This window comes from Bos indicus, chromosome 20 (genome assembly GCF_029378745.1).
Source record: "Bos indicus isolate NIAB-ARS_2022 breed Sahiwal x Tharparkar chromosome 20, NIAB-ARS_B.indTharparkar_mat_pri_1.0, whole genome shotgun sequence".
NCBI lineage: Eukaryota > Metazoa > Chordata > Mammalia > Artiodactyla > Bovidae > Bos > Bos indicus.
In genome coordinates, this window is record NC_091779.1 from 61,484,366 (window position 1) to 61,503,055 (window position 18,690).

At 40.1% G+C, this 18,690-nt stretch overlaps 1 protein-coding gene and 1 non-coding gene across 6 annotated transcripts in view; both read left to right on the top strand.

Annotated features, from left to right (window-relative positions):
* The window catches only part of CTNND2 (catenin delta 2), a 1,111,183-nt gene that overhangs the window by 501,844 nt on the left and 590,649 nt on the right, over positions 1-18,690 (top strand). The window lies entirely within an intron of this gene.
* Positions 8,182-8,254, top strand: TRNAC-ACA (transfer RNA cysteine (anticodon ACA)). Its single transcript has one exon. It is a non-coding gene; the product is annotated as a tRNA-Cys (tRNA).

Sequence of the window (18,690 nt, forward strand, 5' to 3'; positions counted from 1 at the left end):
TCTCAAGTCCTTGGCTGAGTGGCCTTATTCATGCAGTTCGCTGACTGTGTTTGCCTACTGGCTGCAGGCAGGTTCTGATCAGCTTGCTCTGTGGGCCTGGGATGAAGGGTTGTGTCCGGGCGGGTCACCACACCCTCTGATACTCACCTCCCCTCCTCTTTCATCAGGTCACCTGGCCAGGTTCCAAGTTAGTAGGGCATGGAAGTCTTCTCCACCTCAGTGGGATAGGAAGGAATTCCAATTTCCTGGAAGATAATCTAACATCATAAAAACATTTTCTTACAATATTATATAAGTATGTCATTAATTTTTTTGCTCAATGTATGGGTAGTTTCTGACATTAAAATACTGGGTTTTATGGGTGATTCACACATACAAACCAATATCTAAAATAAACAGCTCCCTGATCTAGTAGGAGTCACCTATCTTTTATTTTCTAATATAAAATTCTGCCGTCCTTTGGAGACACTCCTTAATCTCACCCCTAAGTATGCATTTTTTACATACTTTTGCCTTGTCACTCCTCCCCCACTCTCTACCTTCAGCAAGTCTTTCAGTTTTCCTAAATCGTGCCAAGCTCTTCTGTGCCTCAGGGCCTTTGCATACGCCATCCTCTCTTCTCTACCCATAATTCTTTGCCTCCTAGACATCTGCTTATCAGTCCTGTCTCAGCTTAAATGTCACTCCCAAAGTGGTCCTCAGTGACCATTGAATCTGATATCACCCTCCTTAAGCTTGGCGCGCCCTTTCTTCATGTCCCATCATAATTTCTATTTACATAGATTTTTCTGTGCTCTCACCTTTTGTGTTAGATGAAAAGTGTCATTGATGCAAAAGTGGCATCTTTTTTCTCCTTTCTTCAGAAGCACCTAGCCTGGTACTGAAAAAGATGGTATTCTAATGAATGAGCAAAAGCAATTTGAACCTGGAGGAGAAGGGATTTCCTCTTCACAAATGTGTTGACCTTAGTAAACTTGGTGACACATAGACAGACTAGCCCCAGCTTTCGTGGTTAGAGAAGCCTCCATCCGTCCCCAGTGACTTGATTCTTCTGTGCCCCTGTTCACCTCCTTCTGTCCTTCCGTGCTCTGACTGTATGTTGGGAGTAGTAAGGCAGTGGGTGCAAAGGTTTGGGCTCAAAGCTGGAGGTGGTCAGGCTCAGACATCCAGGGCAGGCTGCTCTCTTTCTTCCTTCCTGAGTGTGGAGCCCACCCCACTCTCAGCCACTGGCAAACTTATTAGAGCCCTTGTCACACTGCACTTTCTGCTCATCTAGTCCAAATAGTGTGCTTAGACACTGAGTCCAGTAATACTTGGATTTATGGCAACAAGTGTTTTGCCTATAAGTTTTATGGTAACCATTCTTACATTTAAGCCTTTAATCCATTTTGAATTTATTTTTGTATGTGGTGTTAGAAGGAGAAGGCAGTGGCACCCCACTCCAGTACTCTTGCCTGGAAAATCCCATGGATGGAGGAGCCTGGTAGGCTGCAGTCCATGGGGTCGCAAAGAGTCAGACACGACTGAGCGACTTCCCTTTCACTTTTCACTTTCATGCATTGGAGAAGGAAATGGAAACCCACTCCAGTGTTCTTGCCTGGAGAATCCCAGGGACGGGGGGAGCCTGGTGGGCTGCCGTCTATGGGGTCGCACAGAGTCGGACACAACTGAAGCGACTTAGCAACAGCAGCAGCAGCAGTGGTGTTAGAGAATATTATAATTTCACTACTTTACATATAGTTGGTCAGTTTTCCCAGTACTATTTATTCAAGAGACTGTCAGTCTTAAAAAGAATGATACAAATGAACTTATTTAGAAAACAGAAATAGACTCACAGACATAGAAAACAAATGTATGGTTCCCAAAGGGGAAGGGATAGGGGAATTAGGAGTTTGAGATTAACAGATACACAGTACCATACATAAGGTAGATAAACAGCAAGGACCCACTATATGGCACAGAAAACTATATCTTGTAAAAACCTTTCATTGAAAAGCATCTGAACAAGAATATACATACCTAACTGAATCACTTTGCGGTACACCTGAAACTAACACGTGTTGTAAATCAACTATAAGTCAATTGAAAGCTGTTTGATTTGAAAAAAGAAAGTAATACTATGAATGGGACAGGGAACTAATGATCATGTATAACACTGTGAGAAAGTGAATTTGGAATTCTAACACCTGGCTAAGCAAAGGGCTTTTGGAATATGGTACTTAAACAAAGACTTCTCTCTGGACTGAGTTTCCTCTGCTTGCACTAATAGAGGCATCTGTGTCTCCCCAGATTATACAGACCTCTCCCCAGTTTCTCATGGAGATACATAGTGTTTCATCCAAGTACCTAACATCGGTGGTGGAGGACTTTGAAAACCCCGACTGCATTTTCTGATGGAATGCAAAATGCCAGCAGTTGGGTCCACTGGAACAAATCTATTTTATGCGTTTTGGGCTTAAAGAGCAGCTTTGATGGTATTAGCCCCATGAAGAAATCAGAGAATAAAACACTTGTGACCTGAATCACTGCTGGGGTAAAAACCACATATACTCTCATTGTGACAGTTCTGACCGTGAACAGTTTGGAAACCAGGGTTGCATGGTACCTGGCTGATAGAGAAATGAGACAGCTGAACCTGGCCTGACTGTTTGAAACCTACTCTTTCCTCCTGGTCCTGAGGTTAACACACAAGCTTTCTCGGTCCCCACTATTTTTCATGTCTCGTAGCAACAACATCAGATAACTAAACCTCAAAAATTAGCCTTGGCAGAATAGTCATGGAGCTATTTTATCCAGGTAAGGAGAGACACACAAGGAGGCATTTGGGGATTATTTAATGTGAGGCTCTAAGTTTAGAATTATTGTGATGAAGGATGCTGAGTGAGTGAATTAATAAGGAAGGGCCATGAGGCAGGGTATAGGGTGAGGAGAAGAGAGAAATGGTAAGGAAGTTGTGGGAGATGATTCAAGGTGCCATTGGCTTCATGTTTTCTCTTGATGAGAATCATCTTTGAAGTCCTTGGGTTGAGGGGCCATGGAAGAGGTATGTGTGTGCGGCAAGAAGCAGAGGAGAAGCTGGGGATTGGGCTCCTTGCGTTTCTGCCCTTTTAATGCCCCTGGAAGGGAGGTTGGAATTAGAAATTGGGTGAGTTTCTGTTGCAAAAATCATTTAAGGGCTGAGCTTCATGACTTGGTCTGCAAGGGTTAGGAGAGGCAGCAGTAAGAACTCAGAGGTCCAGAAGCCAAGGATAGAATTCCTGCCGTGACTCCTGGAATATGCAGTGTCCAGTGAGGGCCTGGGGTGTCCACCCACCACTTGGCAGTGAATGGGTCTGAAGCACTGTGTTGCAGACCTCAAGGGGGAATAATGGTCTCAGCCTAAATCTCAGCTGTACGCTGAAGGGCAGTTCAAGGGCAATGCTAATATTAAAAAAAAAGGGATTAAATCTCAATTTCCTTATGTCCTTTGGTATTACCCCATGGCTTACATGGTTGGACACTGTTCCATTAGGCTGCAGGTGCGTTTTGGAAACCCTGCGAGTCTTTGGCATGTGAAGTCATTGATTTGAATTAGATATTTTATTTTATTTTTTATTTTTTTTATTTTTTATTTTATTTCTTTTTAGATAATTATTTTAAAGGAATCCAATAAATAGTGTGAATATCAGTAGTGCTACTGAATATTCCTTAAGATAACTAACTGTTCAGTTAAGTGAATGAATTGACATTTAGCACACTGTGATTATTATTTCAATTTATTAAAATATTTTGATAAATGAGTAAAACCTTTTGACTCAAAAAAGACTTCTGATTTCAAGTCATTAAGTGAAGTCATTAAAAAATCATGGAACCTATTCTTATTCTAATTATTGATTAGACTACAGTAGGTAAATTATTTCTTTAGAAGTATTAGTTGCTTCAACGTTTAAAGCAAATTAACTTCTTAGGAACAAAAGAAATTGTAAAGAACTCAGAGGAAAAAAGAAATGTGGCCCCTACTCTACTTAGACAGTGGGATTAGTAAAAGGATATTCACAAATATGAGAAATAATCAATGATGAAATGAGACTTGAAGTCTAAATGGAATGCTGAGTACAGAAAATGTATGTGATCTTTCCTAGTCTTTTGTTCAGTAGAAAAAAATTACTTTTTATTGCCCCAATTGGTATGATAAGCATAGTACTAATATATCTGACCTCAATAAAACTCAGAACATTTCTCCATTTCTTGAACGGATCTTTTCTACTGCTGTATTAACATTTGGAAAAATTACTTCGTATCAATGAGTCTTTCTGAAACCTATCAACAAGAGTGGGAGCCATCTAAGTAAGAAATCCCAACATAACAAAATTGCTTATGATGCTGAAATATTCCGGCATTTCATTCCCTGCTTCTCCTACCTTTGCAGGCTTTCAGGAGACAGTATATGCTTCGTGGGAGAGCAACCAAAAGGTGGCAGCATCTCTTTGAAAATTATTTCCATTTATTTCACAGCCATATTTCTTTTCAAAAGGCTACTCCCACAGAGTTGAGCCATGTTGTAATATGCATTATAGAGCAGAAAGCTCCCTTCCTTTGCAAATGAAATGAATAAGTGACAGCTGTTGATACAGTGGAGCTTCAAAAAATGTTTACTTCAAATGAAGACTTATCCTTCTTTTTAGCCAACTGATCCATCATGTCTGATGACATAGCAACAAACCCACATCTTCTTGAAGATCAGAAAATATTCGTGGAGTTACCTAACATTAACAATGACTATTAGTTATCAACTGGAAGATTGAGAATCTTGTCAGGATATTATGAAAACTAATATATTCCTAAAAACCACAAATTGATCATTGATTCCTGAAGGGTGGCCATTGAATAAACAATTCTTTAAATATTTTTCTTTAAGCACAAATCCTATCAGTATTTTTTATAAAAAGTTTTAAACCACTGTGATATTTGGCACTTGTTTAATGCTATGTATTTTAAAATTGATTTTAAGAAAGAATTCATCCATCTGTAAATCTAAATTCTCAACCACAAATTTATCTAAAGATAAATCCTAGGTTAATACTTATCAGATCGTTAACACTTTTTTTATAATGAAGACTTATAGAGGATATTAGCAAAGCCAAATTCAGAATTTTTTCTTAAGATAGTAGTTGCTCTTCTGAAGTAAGGCAATATGGTAAACCTCATTGATTCAGATAAAGTCTGAAGATTAGTATTGTGTTAAATGAAATTTCATTACTGTTGAGTACTTGTAGTTAAACTAAAGTAAGCTAAGTAAGGCAACTGCTCATGTCAGGGTCTTAAATATATATACATATATGTGTGTGTGTGTGTGTGTGTGTATATATGATATGCACACACATTTTAGATAGATAACAATGATTTCTAGACCATTCGATTGTCAGCTCCATTAAAGCAGTGATATTGTACTTTTCTGTATTTTGCACAGATGTGTAGAGCATGGAAATGCCATATTATATAAGATCACAGTAAACATTAAAATCAATGTATCTTTTTAAGGAGTTAAATGATAAGAAAGTGACCTTAAAGATCAGAGATTTTCTGATATGTTTTAATCTTGAGTTTCTAGTGAAATCTTCCTCAGAAGCCCAGTCTGTAACTCAGCCCAGAGAGATGGACTTTCAAGTTGCTTGATGGCTGTGAACCCAAGGATCTCACATCCTCCCTCTGTACCCCAGACACCCCAAGACTTGAGCCTCCAGACTCTGCAGACCTTGGGTTGAATGACTGATGTTGTCCAACACCTTAACCAAATCCCTTTGTCTTCCAAATGGCAAGCCAGGATTTAATCACCTAACAAGCAAGTGGGTTCAAAACTATTGAGGTCTGTAACTCAAACCCAATCATTGTAAGAATAACTGTATAAATCAAAACCTATATTTCTTTTTATATTACTGTAGTTTATATTGGTCTTTTTTTTTTTCATTAAAAAAAGCCAGCAGAAAACAGACAAACTCTAGATATAAATATAGATGTAGCTATATAGGGCTTCCCAGGTGGCTCCAGGGTGGTAAAGAACCCTCCTGCCAATGCAGGAAACATAAGAGATGCTGGTTAGATCCCTGGCTCAGGAAGATCCCTTGGAGGAGGGCATGGCAACCCACTCCAGTATTCTTGCCTGGAGAATCCTCTGGATAGAAGAGCCTGATGGGCTACAGTCCGTAGGATCACAAAGACTTGGACACGACTGAAGTGACTTAGCATGCATGCATGCATAGCTATATAGATGTAGATACAGGTATCAGAAAAGTCAATTCACAGAAAGCACACATATAGGCATACTATATAATATATATATATGGGCTTCCCTGGTAGCTCAGACAGTAAAGAATCTGCCTGCCAATTCAGGAGACCCCAGTTCAATCCCTGGGTTAGGAAGATCCCCTGGAGAAGGGAATGGCAACCCACTCCAGTATTCTTGCCTAGAGAATTGCAGGGACAGACTCACTCATATATGTATATACATTTTCTGATATTACACATACCTATAAATGTGTGAATAAAACTTGCCTAGCACTGAAACATCAACAAATGAAGAATGGACAGCATTCTGTAGTGGAAAGAACACTAGTCTAGAATCTAGTTTGCCACATGGGGTCATACCAGATTCATCTTTAAACCTGTTCAAGCCTTGAAGAACTTTTCTCTTTTAAAAAGGAAAGTAAAAATACCTACTCAACTGCCCTGATTGTAGAGATCGCAAGTGTGTCTTGCTAATGTTGTAAAATGTTATGGATGTGTGCAAGAGAGATGTGTTGCGAGACTTGAGGTAGCTATCCAAGTGCTATACCCAGCTTCCATTTCACACACGAAGATCCCCAACAGCTTATTTCAGGATTCCTCACATTGCAAAGGTTGTGATCATTTTTGACAGCTGTCCTTGTTCTTTTTGAAAATATTTTTGCTAAGCAAGCTCTCATGCATGAAATAGCAGTATTTTGGTGGCAGCAAAGTGTCTACAGAGAGCCAAATGTTCGATGGTAATTAGAAAGAATGCGTCACAAGTAGTTGCTGAGTTGCTAGCTTCTTTCCTAAATATGTTACTTAAAGCACTGACTGGATATCTGCTTGGCAATCAGACTTGTCACAGTAGCATCTTTGCATTTTGGCATCAGCAATGGCTTCGAGAGTTGTCCCTGCCGCCCCCATCCCTCACCCACACACACACAGGGAACCAGCGTGCTTGGAAAGAGGAGGGAATTAACAGGATGGGGGCTGGAGAGATCCTGCATCCTTCTAGAGCATCTAGTTGTAGAAGCGATGCCTGTTATTCTCAGCGGAATGTTTGACATTTCTTACTTCCTAGGAGGCAGGAGAGGATTAAGATTGTGTACCCCAAAGCCAGACTGCCTGCATTGAAATCCCAGCTCTGCCTCTTCCTAGCTCTGGGGACCTGAAAAAAAAAGTTTTTAACTTCTCTATGCCTCATTTTGCTCCTGCGTATTTGGGAGATGGTATTAGTAACATTCTAATCTCCTAGAGTGATTAAAAAGATGATTGAGATAGCACATGGAAAGCCCTTATAATAATGCCTGGTACCCACTCCGTCGGAGTTGTTTAACTGTTTTCACTTAATATAATAAATGATCCAGCCCATTACACATTCCAAATCCTGTCATCAGTGTGAAAGTGGAAGCTTCCCCAAGGTCCTGGACGTGGCTAGGCATCATTGGGGAAGCTGTGTATCGATATTATCAAGACAGGTGAATTCTAGGTGGATTATCGTAATTGTGTAGGACCATGGAATTTAATGGCAACCCACTCCAGTATTTTTACCTGGAGAATCCCATGAACAGAGGAGCTTTGTGGGCTACAGTCCACAGGTCGCAACGAGTTGGACACAACTGAGCGAATTCACTTTCATGGAACTTAAAAAGCCGCAGGCCTTCTAAAAATATACTCTACCTTTGCAAAAGTCTGGAAATTAATAGTCACATTCATTCATTTTACTTACTTTTGATTTTTTAATAATGGCTGCAGTCTCTATCATCAACAGTCTCTTATGTTTTTATTTTAATGTGTGTTCTTCTGAATATTTCCTTTCAAGGAGGGCGTTTGCTTGAAATTATTAATATTCAGGATTTCTGATTAACTTCTGATCATGCTTCCTGATATATTTATTAACATTGAATAATGTGAGGTTACAGATACATAAGGACTTCCCTGGTGGCTCAGATGGTAAAGCGTCTGCCTACAATGCAGGAGACCTGGGTTCGATCCCCGGGTCAGGAAGATCCTCTGGAGAAGGAAATGGCAACCCACTCCAGTACCCTTGCCTGGAAAATCCCATGGACAGAGGAGTGTGGTAGACTGCAGTCCATGGGGTCGCAAAGAGTCGGACACGACTGAGCGGCTTTCACTTTCACAGATACATAAGCAATGAAAAATCAAAATTAGAGAGAGTGTGTCTGTGTCTGTGTGTGTGAGAGAGAGTCTGTGTCAATACATGCATTTCTATTTTGTTTCTTAAAGCCAGCATTTGTTGTCAGGCACAAAAATTAGAATATATAATTTTAAATGAAAAGGCTTGAGATAGTTAAACAGTCCTCATTACATCTGTCTGACATTCTGTGGATCTTTTACATCCCTTGGTTGGTGCCTTGCGCCTGTTTTGTCCAAGTAAATGTGCAATAAATATGCATTGAATTTCAAGAGCTATGGGAAAAATGAAAGCTATGGAAATGAAATCTGTATTTTTAATGTTTATGTTTTATAAATAGAACATAAGGAGTAAAATGCCACACAGTCCTCAAAATATCTTATCATTTTTAATAGGTAAAGCATAATTGTGAACCATTTTTCCATTCTTTGAGTTTTGATATCTGACTTCAAAAATGCGTGCATCATTATTTTTTTCATGTGGAAATTTTGAAAATCTCAGAGACTGGAGTTTTAAAATATACTGTTGCAAGCTCTGGGTAGAAGAAAATCAACCGTTAACATAATGAATCTAGAGAACGAGATTCTTAGGTAGGGTTTTAGGTTCTGCTTTATTTGGAAGTTTGCACCACACCACCACCAGCATGAATTTGCATCAGGAATTTCAGTGTGGGGTGGGCTTGGTATGGGGCTGTTTAGGAAGCACTTTCTAGAATATGAATCTGAGCCATTATAGAGCAGGTGAGCCAGGATGGGTTGAAATAAACACAGCAAACCTAGAACGCAATTTGCAGAGATTGCCTTGTGTGCGTTCACTTAAGTTGTCATTTCACACACAGCTGTGCCTGCAGACGACAAAAATGCTTTCCCCACAACAAATCTAGTTAAAAAGAAAACCCTATAAATAAAACGAATAACAATTGACTGTGTGTTAGGGCACCTCGATGAGCAGGCATAGAGGATAAATTGATGCGACTTAAAAGTTGTATGGGCAGCTGTGTGCCAATCACTGCATTACTACTCACTGACGTTGCGCTTCTTTGCCTATTTGGTTACATTATCCAGAATGCAGCTCCCGACACATTCTTTTTGCGTTTTACTGGAAGGAAGTAAAACCGTGTGTTGAAAAGCTCCTCTATTCACATGTTTATTTCTATTCAGTGATTTTTGAGAGCACATTTATGGAATTGATAAAAGCAGAATGGGTTGACAGAATAAGAAATTCAAAAGGATTGCCTAATCCAGCCATATTTTTTTATAGCCTAGAGAGCTTATCTAGAAAAATGATGAAGTGTCTCTGGAGTTTAAAATGAAAGCATATACAGAGGACTTGAATAGACACTTCATCAGGAGGAATGGGGATCTAAGACAGCACTTGGGAAGAAGGTCACTATTATTAACCATTGCTGCTGCTGCTAAGTCACTTCAGTCGTGTCTGACTCTGTGCGACCCCAGAGACGGCAGCCCACCAGGCTCCCCCGTCCCTGGCATTCTCCAGGCAAGAACACTGGAGTGGGTTGCCATTTCCTTCTCCAATGCATGAAAGTGAAAAGTGAAAGTGAAGTCGCTCAGTCGTGTCCAACTCTAGAGACCCCATGGACTGCAGCCTACCAGGCTCCTCCGTCCATGGGATTTTCTAGGCAAAAGTACTGGAGTGGGGTGCCACTACCTTCTCCGATTATTAACCATTGGGAGGATGCAAATGGGAGTTATAATGAGATATCGTTGCACACTTATCAGAATGGATAAAATCTAATAACAAACAAACAAACAAACAAAAAAAACAGCAATGCCAGGAACGCAAGCAAACTGGAACTTTTACATGTTCCTGGAAGGAGTGCAAAATGCTATGGACTCTGAAAAACTCATGGTTTCTTTGTAAGGTTAAATATATGCTTGCCATACAACCAAGAATCAAACATCTGGGTATTTACCCTAATGAGATGAAAACTCATGTTTATACCAAGAGTGTACATGAGTGTTCACGTGTGCTAAATTGCTTCAGTCATGTCTGACCCTTTGCAACCCCATGGACTGTAGCCCACCAGACTCCTCTCTCTGTGGGATTCTCTAGACGAGAATACTGGAGTGGGTTGCCAGGCCTCTTCCAGAGGATCTTCCCATATGAGTTTTCATGTTAAATTTATTTGTAATAGTTGAAGCTAGAAACAATCCAAATCTCTAACAGCAGATAAATACTGAAACTAAATATCATACATCCATAGATGGAATACTATTCAGCAGTAAAAAAGAAAAGAGCAAATTATTATTTTTATTTTATTTTATTGAAGTACACTTGATTTACAATGTTGTATTAAATTCTGCTATATAGCGAAGTGACTCAGTTATACGTATATCTATTCTTGTCCATTATGGTTTATCAGAAGATATTGAATATAGTTCCCTACGCTAGAAAGTAAGACCTCATTGTTCATCCATCCTATATATATATATATATATATATATATATATATATATATATATATTAGTTTGCACCTGATAATCCCAAACTTCCAGTGTTAACCTCCCACACCCACCCTCCTCTTGACAACCACAAATCTGTTCTCTATGTCTGTGAGTCTGTTTCTGTTACATAGGTATAAAAAAGAAGAAGTTATTGATACCAACAACAACTTCAAGAAATCCTAAGACATTTGCTAAGTAAGGAAAGTTTTGACATTCTCCAAAGACAAAGCCGTCAAGATGGAAAACAGATCAGTGACTTGATGGGGGATATAGGTGGGAGACTTACCAAAATTTTAATTTGATTTATTCTTCTGATAACTTCTCCTTTTTGTATCTTGCTTAAGAAAACTTTTCTCAACACAAGATTATAAAATAAAATAATGGCCTCATATGTTTTCAGCAAATTTCATAGTTATTTGTTTTCATCTTTGAATTTTTTTTTTTTCAAATCTCAATCTAGCTGGGATGTATTTTTAATGTCATGAGACAGGGATCTATGTATTTTTTTCTAAAATGAGCATATAACATTCCTAACACTTATTTACTAAATAATATTCACTAAACTCATATACTATCAGGTATTATGGACACTCAGTTGTATCCCTGTTAATATATTTGCTGTATCAACAATAGTAACAAGTTATTTTTTTATTGTCATTTTAAAATACATTTTAGTAACTGTTAAATCTTCTTTTTCAAAGCTGAGTTTGTTGATTTTCTGTAGATAGCATTTCATATGAATTTACTTTGATGTTTCACATAAAGAAAAGAAGCATATAGATTTAGGGGGATTGCATTAAAGACATATATATGTTCTGGTGAGAAGTGACATTTTAAAATATTATCTCTTTTCATCATCTGGAATATGATTGTTTCCAGTTTGCATGAAATGTTTTCATTCCTTTAAAAAACTTTTATGGTTTTATTTTTACATTTCTTTTACATTTTCTGTTAAATGTATTTTAGGTATTTTATAATCTGGTGCTGTGATGAATTCCACCCCCACCCCCCAATATTTGTGTATATTACAGTGTGCTTTTGACAACATATAGAAAAGCTATTGAGTTTTTTATATACAACTTGTCATTAAGCTGATTTCTTCTTTGGAGAGATGATAATTAAAGATATTTTTAGGTTTTTTCTTTTTTTTTGACTCTTGTAGGTTTGTGATAAAATCAGATATCGGTAGGGAAGGTTCTGTATTTTTCCTATTATACTTGTTTTGGAAGTGTTGGTAGGCCCTCCAGGACAGGGTTGGATATCCTGGTGAAGGTCAAAGAGTTCAACTATAGGAGCATTCCTCTAGTATACACTGTGCTTTTCGTTTAAATACTGCTCCATTTGGATTGCTGCTATTTCAACTAGAATCTTTGCTTTTCTTTTCATAAATAAGATAGTATTTATTTGCCTAATTTTTATGATTTCATACTTCCTCCATACAAATACATACATATACTCTGATTATCTGTGCTCTGAAATAGTTAAAATAACAGAATATAATATGTAAAATTATCGTGGAAAACTAAAGGGCCTGAAATATGGGATTTCCTCAGTAAACGCCAATGTAATGGTTAGGAGCCTGTAGTTTGGAGGTAGATCTGGGTTTCAATTTCAGGTCCATCACTGACTCCCAGCTTGGCTTGGTGCAGTTAACTGTTTGTCCGAGTGGCCGTTTCCTGTCTAAAGTGCAGATGGCATCAATATCTAGTTTCTGAACTACTCTCCTGTGTCTCTTTGGTAATAGCCTCCCCCATCACATAAAGAATCTGGCCTGCTATTCCATGTCCATCAGTTTTCATGTTCTAGGTTAGATTATAAGACTCTAGAGTACCCAGCATTTATATTGTGTCCCCTGGAACTCCTAACCTACAGAGGAGACATGCAATATATTGTCTGATTAATTGAATTTCAGAAATTTTTTTTCTCACTTCTTTTTCATGTTATGGCTCTTTTTTAAAAATTAATTAATTTATTTTTGATTGTGCTGAGTCTCCATTGCTGCATGGGCTTTTTTCTAGTTGCAGAGAGCTGGGGCTACTCTCTATTTGTGGTACACACATTTCTCATTATGATGGCTTCTCGTATTCCAGAGCATGGACTCTAGGGTGCACAGACCTCAGGAGTTGTGGCACTTGGGCTCAGTGGTTGCAGCTTCCTGGCTCCATAGTTGTGGCAAACAGACTTAGTCACTCTGCTGCATGTGGGATGTTCCCGAATCAGGAATCAAACCTGTATCTCCTGCGATGGCAGGCAGATTCTTCATTTAACACTGAGCCACCAGGAAAGCCTCTGGTTATGATTCTTAATTTTGTTGTGGCAGCACATTTTATTTATTCGCCAAATATCAGTACTCTGGTGAACTCTGGGCTTCCCTCGTGGCTCAGTTGGTATAGAATTGGCCTGCAATGCAGGATACCCGTTTCAATTCCTGGGTCGGGAAGATCTGCTGGAGAAGGGATAGGCTACCGACTCCAGTATTCTTGGGCTTCCCTTGTGGCTCAGCTCATAAAGAATCTGCCTGCACTGTGGGAGACCTGGGTTCAAACCCTGGGTTGGGAAGATCCCCTGGAGAAGGGAAAAGCTACCCACTCCAGTATTCTGGCCTGGAGAATTCAGTCCATGAGGTCACAGAGTCAGACATGACTGAGTGACTTTTCACTTTTCTGGTGAACTCTACTATGCTAACCAAAACCAGGTAGCTCATTTTTAAACCGTAGCTGAAATGCCTTAAATGCCTTTTTAGAAGTGAAGAATATATTATTTATCCTCAATTAGAGGTAATTATTTTACAATGTTAGGTATGAAAAGTTAAGAATCAAAGGATTGCTTTTGTTATCAAATGATCGAATGAATCAGATCCCTCTGCTCGTCCCATAATTACAAAGTCAGTACTCACAGTTGTTGATAGGAAGGAAGGGTGCCTTTAATCAGAATGCTGGTAATCTGGGGAGATAGTGGACTCAACATTCCCCAGAAACAACCTCCAAAGATTCTGCTGAGCCATGAAAGCTTTTAAAGGGAAACAGAGTAGTAATCTCAGTTCATCGTTTCAATAGGGGGTCAGAGGTGTTTGCCCTCCCCTACCATGTGCAGGCTTGTTGTCTCCTGGTGTTCTTCCTCTAGACATTTTCTTGTTCACGCAGCTTGGTCACAAAGTTAGTTCAGGTATTTACTGAAGTGGAAGCTACAGAAAGGATCTTGTCATCTGTTAACTGCTTATTCTTCATTTCTACTTCTTTGATCTATGGAAAGACCCAACAAGTTATGCAAGTATTGTGTGATTAAATGATTTGAAAGGTGTGCTTGGGCAGGAAATGAGTAGAGCAGGGGGGTGCCTGGTTTAAAAGTGAGTTACAATATAGCTTTGCTGAAATAACAATAAAAATGGCTTCCTGCTGAAGGTGGTTTCCTGCAGAGAGCTGCTTACAGATTCCCACTTGTCAGAACGCCATTCCATTTGTAGGGGATTAGAGATTGAAGGTCTGTCTTCTGTAACTTATTCATGCTGATATAGGGCACCATATTCTCAGAGTGAATCAACATGGGTCTGTAGCATCTCTTTGCTGACAGTTTTAGTTACCCTTTATATGTATATGTATATATATATATATATGTATATGTGTATTTCAGTGAAGTGAAAGTCGCTCAGTCATGTCTGACTCTTGTGACCCCACGCACAGTGGAGCTGCCAGGTTCCTCTGTGAATGGGATTCTCCAGGCAAGAATACTGGAGGGGGCTGCCATTTCCTTCTCCAGGGGATCTTCCCAACCCAGGAATCGAACCCAGGTCTCCTGCATTGTAGGCAGATTCTTTACCAACTGAGCTAAGGAGAAAGCCCGTATGTGTATTATGTGTATATAATGTAATGAGTGTGTATATATATATATATATATGTGCAGAGCAAGCTACAATTATTTTGATGCCTCCAAAGATATTGGTTACTATGAGCAATAATGTTAGTCCCATTCTCTTGAGGCTAGTTCCTGGAGTTGTGCTGAGATAGACTTACTTCTGCTCAAGATACAGCAGCTTATGTCATGACTTCTGCCTGGTTGTTCTATAGTCAGCTTTTTTCCCATTGGTGCATCAGACACTGAGTCTGTGAGTCTATTGTCCTGATTATTAGCTACTTGATTTTATACTGGGCAAGGAGTTGGGGGAACCCTGCAGGGTTGTGGTAGGTTCCACTTTAGGAACATGAAATTAAAAACAAAACTGCATAAAACCTGGGGGTAAGGAAGAATTGGTCTTGGGTGACCCATGTCAGCATGTGTGGGCTCCATGGACCCCTCTTCATAGGATAAAGATGCTGCCTTCCTTAGTGAGTAGTTGGTTGAGTATGTTGGTTCCCTTTGGATATAGTGCCTTCCCATGAAAGACTGATTCCTCCTTAAATGTCATCTCTGTTTCTAGAGTTCGTGCTACATCAAATGCAATGCACGCTGACTGGCTCTTTCTAGGCTTTGCGGAACTGCCTGTGCAGTATACCATGTACATGTGGCACACGTGAGCCAGATGACTGAGTCAGCCTTGAAGTCGGCTCTGCACACCGCTGTGTGACAGATTCTAGAATTTATGTGAAGTAGTGAGGGGAGATGTTGGTGAGAGTTTTGCATATGGAGAGTCCACAGGTGGAAAAGGAGAGGACGGGTCTGGAAAAGAGCCCAGTTGAGAAGGTGAGCACAGAGTTGGTATGTGTGTCAAATGTGGAGTGATCCTTAGTGTGGCTCCTTGATGGTTGAATGTGACAAAAACACAACGGAAAAGCAAGCTGCAGAGGCCAATTATGATGCCAACCAACTTCTGCCGCCACGTTGGCCCGGACTGATTCTGTTCTCTAGTTCTAGGCCTGTTTTTAATGCATTTCTCAATTCCTCCCTCTTTCTTCACTTGTATCAATAATCCAGTTTTCCATCCCCTGGGTCTGCCTTCCGGTGAAAAGTCCACTCTAGGACATTTATTCCTTCTGAGTCTTTTCCCTGCCTCACCTTCTAATCTTCCCGTGTATTCCCAGGACTTGACCTTCTCTAAACTTTTTGAGCCCTTTCACTATTCTGTACCAGAAGTCATTCACTTGCTTGCTGGACGTTGACTGAGAATCACCTCTGTGCCAAGAACATGCATCGTTGAACCATAAACAGCATGATTCCTACTCATTCATGAGAAGCTTACAGGGACTCAGGCATCACATTTGTGAAGTCAAACAGGTATAAAGCCAAACAGAGTGATGGGAACAGAGAAAATCAAGGGTTATATGCTCCATCTGATGGCCCAGAAATTCTCCTTTAACACAACCAGCTGAGCAATGAACCAAGCCTACCAGTTGGGTCCACTCCAGCTATAAATGCCATCTGTTCTCTGCCCTTGCCAAATATCTGTCTCCAGCTTAGAATTCTCTCTTGAGCTCCAAATTCCACGAACTCCAGAGCTTCCAGCTCTCATGGCCTCATGGTCTGCTGGGCACTTCACACTCCCCATGGAGAAGTGAGCTTCCACTCTCACCCATCCCAAACTTTCCGCACCTGCTTCCCCAAGTCAGGAAGCAGCAATGCGACACTTCCAGCTGCTCAGATGCCAGAACTCAGGTGCTGTCGTTGACTCTGTCACCTTTTTCCACATCAGATATTCAATTCATTAGACCCATTGGTGCTAACTTCAAAAATTATCCAGAATTAAGACAGATTTTCTGCTTCTCTGCCACCAACATTGTCCCAGCCACCACTGTCCTCCACCTGTCTTCACCTTTGTCCCTAAGCAAACTAATTTCCATAACAACCAGAAAGCCTGTAAACAAAGGACAAACCATCTCACACCTTTGACTTATATCTCTCTAAGCTTTCCCATCTCAGAGAAAATTCCAAATCCTTACAGGGACCTAAAAGACCCCATTTGCCATCTTCTTTCTCCCTCTTCCTACTGTTCTCTCCCACCCAACCCCACTCCCTGGAACCACCCACTCCCCGATTTTTGTTCCAACACTTCAGTCTCCTTGCTGATAATGAGTCTTCCAGCCAAGCTCAGCATCAGGGACTTCACATTCAGCAGAAATTTCCCCTGGCCCCCTAGATCTTCATGCACGCCCTCACCTGATTCAAGTATTTTTCCAAATGTCACTTTTTCAATGGATTCTCAGTAAGACTTTTAAAAAATTTATTTTTATTGAAGTATAGTTTATTTACAGTGTTTCAAGTATACAGCAAAGTGATTCAGTTTATATATATATATATATATATATATATATATATATATTTCTTTTTCGGGTTCTTTTCAATTGAAGAGATATGAGATATGAGATATTGCATATAGCTTGCTGTGCTATACAGTAGGTCCTTGTTGTTTATCTGTTTTAAATACAGTCTGTATCTGTTAATCCCCAACTTCTAATTTATCCCTCCCCCTGCCATTTGTCTTCTGTATCTGTGAGTCTGTTTTGTATATATATATTTTTAGGTTCAGTGGGGCTTTCTTTGATTTTCTTTGATTTCTTTGATTCAAGATTGCCAGGAGAAATATCAATAACCTCAGATATGCAGATGATACCACCATTATGGCAGAAAGCGAAGAACTAGAGAGCCTCTTGATGGAATTGAAAGAGGAGAGTGAAAAAGTTGGCTTAAAACTCAACATTCAGAAAACTAAGATCATGGCATCTGGTCCCATCACTTCATGGGAAATAGATGGGGAAACAGTGGAAACAAGGAGGCCTGGTGTGCTGCAGTCCATGGGGTCTCAAAGAGCCAGACACGACTGAGCAACTGAACTGAACTGAACTGATGTTTTCTTTTATAGCCAACCTGCCTAAAATGGCATGCGCCCACTGTAGGAGGTCCCCACCCCATCCCCGCTTCACTTTTCTCTCCAGCACTACTGTCTCTTACTTACTATCTACTTTACTCACGTATCTGTTTATTGGCAGCCTTTCCCTACTGGAATCTTAGCGCCTTGAGGGCTGGCATTTTTGATCCTTTTATTCACTGCTTTACTCCCAGTATCTCAAAAGGAGTGAGACACATAAAAAGCACTCACTAATCCTTTGTTTAATGAATAAATAAATGAAAGCATTCAGGACAATTTCTATTCACCAAATCTTGAATATCGCTGGGGTCAGTGCTCCTAATACTTCTCTGAACGGTGCGGGGGTTAGCATGGGAGCATTTCACAAAGGGGCCTTGCTTTCCAAATTCTGATCCCTGAAAACATGATGTACTGTGGATACAAACCCCAAACAGAGGAGCTGCCAGAAAGATGCAAAGTACAGTAATATGCACAGGAAGGGCCCTGGGAAACCACCCAGCATGGATTCCTACAGTGTCGAATCTGTGCCAGAGAGGCTGGAGCAAAATCAAGTTCATGTGTGAAGCTGGGCTTCAGTGGTGGGAGAGAGTTACTCTTTTGAACTGGTACACAGACGTGTTCCTCAGACCCAAGGAAGCCATAGCTGGGTGTCAGGCATTCCCTTTAACCCCTAGGGCTGCATGTTGTTCGTTACCCCTTACAGATGGAAGGAATTCGGAAAGGAACAGCATGACTGAGCACTTTCCAAACAGTGAGGTTTGCACCAGCTGCTGGGGTCAGTGATTCCCAGGGTATTCTGGGAGAGTTTGGTCTCTGTCCGCCAGTGGCTTTCCAACCTGTTTGGCTGTGACTGCAGAAAGGAATGCATTGTACTGTCCAGCCCTGTCCTCCCAGATATGACTGTATGAAATAAAATACTCAAGCTTCCTATGGGTGAGACATGCAGATAATTCCTGTTTTGTTCCCTTTCATTTTATTATTACTGCTTTTTTAATGCAGGCTGATGGAGGAGGATTAGGCTAAGGAGG